Genomic DNA, 5,108 nt, shown 5'->3' with positions numbered 1-5,108 from the left:
CGGTTCTGGAGTAATTGTGAATTCCGAGTCCGTCGACCAATATTTCCTCCTCGTCCACGAAGACGTGGCATTGTTTTTTGTACGATATTTATATCTTTATATATATAATTCTTCTTTTTTGTGTGTTGAATTTTTGAATTCGCTGGATTTACCAGGAATACCACCACATAACTTAAGATTAAAAATTGGCTCACCTATAATTATGCTGCGGAATTTAAATGCACTTAAGCTATGCAACGTCAGTTTTACAATTCATTTTAAAGATTTTAAAGTTTTTAAACAAATCAAAGTAAGCATGAATAAATTTTAAATTTTTAATATAAATGTATATGGATAGCAAAAAATAAAAAATTGATTAAAAAGACATTATCCAGTGGGCCAAATTGTGAATCTAAACCTTCCTTGAATCCACTTGAACACACACAAAAAATTTCATCAAAATCGGTTCAGCCGTTTAGGCGGAGTTCACTGTCAACACACGTACAGAAGAATTATATATATAATATGTATATATATATAATTTTACTTCTTTCGCAGTGTACTAATGTACTTCTAAGACTTTATGATTATTACTTTAAGTTATCAGGTTTTCATTTATTTAATATTTTTGAAAACCATGCTTTTCTTCAGATCGCAGAGAAATCGTGGAGACATGTATAGTACATTAAAATATATAATAATAATATTATTTTTTTTTCTTTCCCAGTCTACTAATGTACTTCTAAAAGTTCAGAATTATTTCTTTAAGTTCTCAGATTTTCATATATATATTATATTTTTGTAAATATGAGTTTCTTCAGATCGCAGAGAAATAATGCAGATATGTATAGTACAGAAATATATATAATGATATAATTTTACTTCTTCCGCAGTGTACTAATGTATTTCTAAGACTTTATGATTATTACTTTAAGTTATCAGGTTTTCATTTACTTAATATTTTTGTAAATATGAGTTTCTTCAGATCGCAGAGAAATCGTGGAGACATGTATAGTACATTAAAATATATAATAATAATATTATTTTTTTTTCTTTCCCAGTCTACTAATGTACTTCTAAAAGTTCAGAATTATTTCTTTAAGTTCTCAGATTTTCATATATATATTATATTTTTGTAAATATGAGTTTCTTCAGATCGCAGAGAAATAATGCAGATATGTATAGTACAGAAATATATATAATGATATAATTTTACTTCTTCCGCAGTGTACTAATGTATTTCTAAGACTTTATGATTATTACTTTAAGTTATCAGGTTTTCATTTACTTAATATTTTTGTAAATATGAGTTTCTTCAGATCGCAGAGAAATCATGGAGACATGTATAGTATATTAAAATATATAATAATAATATTATTTTTTTTTCTTTCCCAGTCTACTAATGTACTTCTAAAAATTCAGGATTATTTCTTTAAGTTCTGTGATTTTCATATATATAATATATTTATTTTTTAGTTTTTTACAGAAATATATGTATATAATAATATAATTTTACTTCTTTCGCAGTGTACTAATGTACTTCTAAGACTTTATGATTATTACTTTAAGTTATCAGGTTTTCATTTATTTAATATTTTTGAAAACCATGCTTTTCTTCAGATCGCAGAGAAATCGTGGAGACATGTATAGTACATTAAAATATATAATAATAATACTATTTTTTTTTCTTTCCCAGTCTACTAATGTACTTCTAAAAGTTCAGAATTATTTCTTTAAGTTCTCAGATTTTCATATATATATTATATTTTTGTAAATATGAGTTTATTCAGATCGCAGAGAAATCATGAAGACATATATAGTACAGAAATATATATAATGATATGATTTTACTTCTTTCGCAGTGTACTAATCTACTTCTAAGACTTTATTATCAGGTTTTCATTTATTTAATATTTTTGAAAACTACGAGTTTCTTCAGATCGCAAAGAAATCATAGAAGCATGTATAGTACATAAATATATATATGCAAGTAATTTTTTTTTTTATTTTGGCTCAAATATCACAAAAGTTTGGACTTGTCTAAACTATTTTAATAATTTTTAATGTCAGATATTATTTAATGACCCGTTTTGGAAATTTGACCTAATAATTTTTGTTGTTTGACTTTTTTGATTTTTATATAGAGAAATATTTATACAAAAACATTTTATTTACAAGAACCGAAAGGAAGAAAATATTACTTCATAAAATAAAATAGAAAAGTTAGTAAGTAATCCGCAGCACTTGGATATGGAAAAATTTTTATGATTTTATGACGCCTCAAAGAAAAAAGAAAAGTCATAAAATGAAAATAATTTCGAGCAGAACGCACATACGAGCCCATCATCGAACAGCATGACAAAACGCTGCCAGATTATGAGATACACTCGCACTTGCTTTGGGCTTATGTCTGGAATCCTTTCGTATGGCTTAGATAGCCAAAGTTATTGCATAAATATCTGCTGTATCCGTCGTCGTATCTGCAACGGTATCCGCATCTGTATCTGGATGAGTATCTGTGAAGCGTTGCGGTTGAAAAGCGTTTACGACTTTTTAAGATGATTTCGTTTGTGCTCTTCAATTGTCTTGCTGCATGATTCAATTGATTCCACTGGCTGCAGCCAACAAGACAATTACCCGTACCTACCGCCGGGGTTGTGCGAACCTTATGCGTATCTCACATGCGTAATTTTACGGTATGAGTATTTTAAAATTCATACACAACTCATTGTAATGCTCTCATGTGCTATCGGCTGCTGTGGAATTCATCTTTTGTTACTTGCGCTGTAATTGAAAAAGTAACAAGAAGAAAGGTCGTAAAATTCTACGATTCCCCATTTTACGACAATCGCCTGGTTATGTCAAAAGAATTGTTTAAAATTGCCTTTCAAGGAATTTCTCGATTTTAATTGTTTATGTGAATGCATCATTTTAAATAAAACAACGGTTCTCCCAGTTCCTTAGCGAGTGGAAAATGGAGATAATGCTTTACATTTTTGTTTTTAAAGATATTGATTAAACTACGAAAGGCCATAAAAATGCGCCTTCCCCTTTCTAATTGCTGAACTCCGAAATTGTTTATAAATAAAAGCAATTATCTGCTTGAAAATTATCTAATGCATTATTTTTATTACAATATTTTTGTTTGAACGAATATAACAATTTCCAATCTTTAGATATACAAAGTTAATCATATTTGCTTGAGGAATCAAAAGTAGTAATTGAAAATAATATTTCTGCAAGCATTTCAAGTAACTCGAAACTCCAATGCCTGGTGCATTCTTGAAGATAACAAACTAATCTGAAGTTAAAGAGCTGATAAAATATTCCTTAAATTTCTTAAAATACTTAAAAACGTATATATTTTATTGCTCTCTTCCAAACCCATATAAATGCATGACATAGTAAATATGACACTAATATAGAAATGGGATACGTGTAAATTAAGTTAAATAGAATTATTGTCAAAAAAAAACACCCACATATGGCTCGTCGTTCAGCTTAAATACAAGTATGATCACAAGCAACCACTCTTCAATACAATCTACTCAAACCAACTAACTTTGATCATAAGACTGATTTGCTAAAATATAAAAACCGTGTACTAAGAAGACTATACTTCACAGAATCATTTCTGTAGTCAGTCTTCTTTTACTTTAAATGCAAAGTAAAACCACCTACTATACTTTCAACTGACAAATATTATTTTCCAAGAGATAAGCTAATACACTCCAACTGCTAAAGCCATATAACAAATGAATTATAGTTATGATTTCATAATCGCGTAACATTTATAACATAGTTTTTCAGATTTGCAAAGGTTGACAGATTTAAGTCATTGGTCTTATAATTCACTCATACTTCTTTTCCAAGTTTGCTTATTGTCAAATGCAAATACTATCAAAGTGCTCTATCCATCAAAACCAGGGCTAGAAGTTCCCGAAAGAAGTTCATAGAAAATATAAATAAACATCTATTGATCTATATTCTGGCTTCAGATTTAAAACTTACCAATTAATACCTGCAAACAAACAATGCTCAAAAAGTGGAGCTTCAAACCAAACCTGTTATCTCTATAACTCGATTGTTAATCTGATATTACTTTATGGTGCAATTATATGGAGCCTGACACTCGATAGTTAATCTGATATTACTTTATGGTGCAATTATATGGAGCCTGACACTCGAAATAATCGTTGCAAAATCTGATCGAATTTAAGAAACAACTTCCCTTTTATTAACAGGATGCTTAAGTTGGAGAACTCCTTACGCTTAACTTAATTTTTTCCTAGATTTAACAGCTTTCGACAATACTGCCATAGGAACATTTAAAGTCAACTGCATCGAAAAATAGAAATCACAACTAGAACAATCTAGCGTTCTGAAGAAAGTTGCAGATATTGCACAAGAGTTTGACTATTGAATGAGTCAACGAAATCAGTTAAGATTATTTATACGGAAACGGTATGAGTGACAAAATAATTCTCCCGGCCTTCAAGGTCAATTGAAAATTTACACAGACGGCTCAAAACTACCTAATAATGTTAGGTGTTTACTTAGTAACAGACATGCTTAAGGTATAACTTACAATATCACACCATGCCAATTTATTTAAAATTGTAACAGTGGCACTTAAAGCTACTGCTAATATAGTACTGAAAGGACATATCTTAAAAACTGAGAATAGAATCTCTCTAGATATTAATTCTAAAATCTTAATCCTGTAATAAAATTGATAAATGAGAGCAGTAGACACAACAACATATCCACCATCTGGATACCAGGACACAGTGACTACCATGGCAATTGATAGGAGATGAGTTTGCATACAAAGACGAAGTCATGAACTATATGAGTCACTCTTCAGGTATTTATAATACTCGTAATTAACACCTACAAATCCAAACAATTATAAAAACCAGTATGGGCTATGGACCACGGCTATGCTAGCGAAAGAATGAGAAAGAATACATTGGTATTATTGAGTATATGAACATAATTTTAAATTGTTAAGGCATGCATAAGCCTATTACTTCCGTGCAATACTAAATACAGCTAAGCCTCTTGTTAGATTTTGTAGCAGACATTTTTTGAAATTCTGCAGCTACTTAAAGCTATATTCCTAAAGA

The 5,108-nt window shown here is 29.6% G+C and overlaps 1 pseudogene; it reads left to right on the top strand.

Moving 5' to 3' along the window:
* Window positions 1-3,588: 3,588 nt before the first annotated feature.
* On the top strand, window positions 3,589-3,659 carry LOC119673550 (annotated as a pseudogene).
* The last annotated feature ends 1,449 nt before the right edge of the window (window positions 3,660-5,108 follow it).

The sequence above is a fragment of the Teleopsis dalmanni genome, chromosome 1 (assembly GCF_002237135.1).
Source record: "Teleopsis dalmanni isolate 2A chromosome 1, ASM223713v2, whole genome shotgun sequence".
NCBI lineage: Eukaryota > Metazoa > Arthropoda > Insecta > Diptera > Diopsidae > Teleopsis > Teleopsis dalmanni.
The sequence above is the reverse complement of the archived record's forward strand: the minus strand, read 5'-3'. Positions and strand labels throughout refer to the sequence as shown.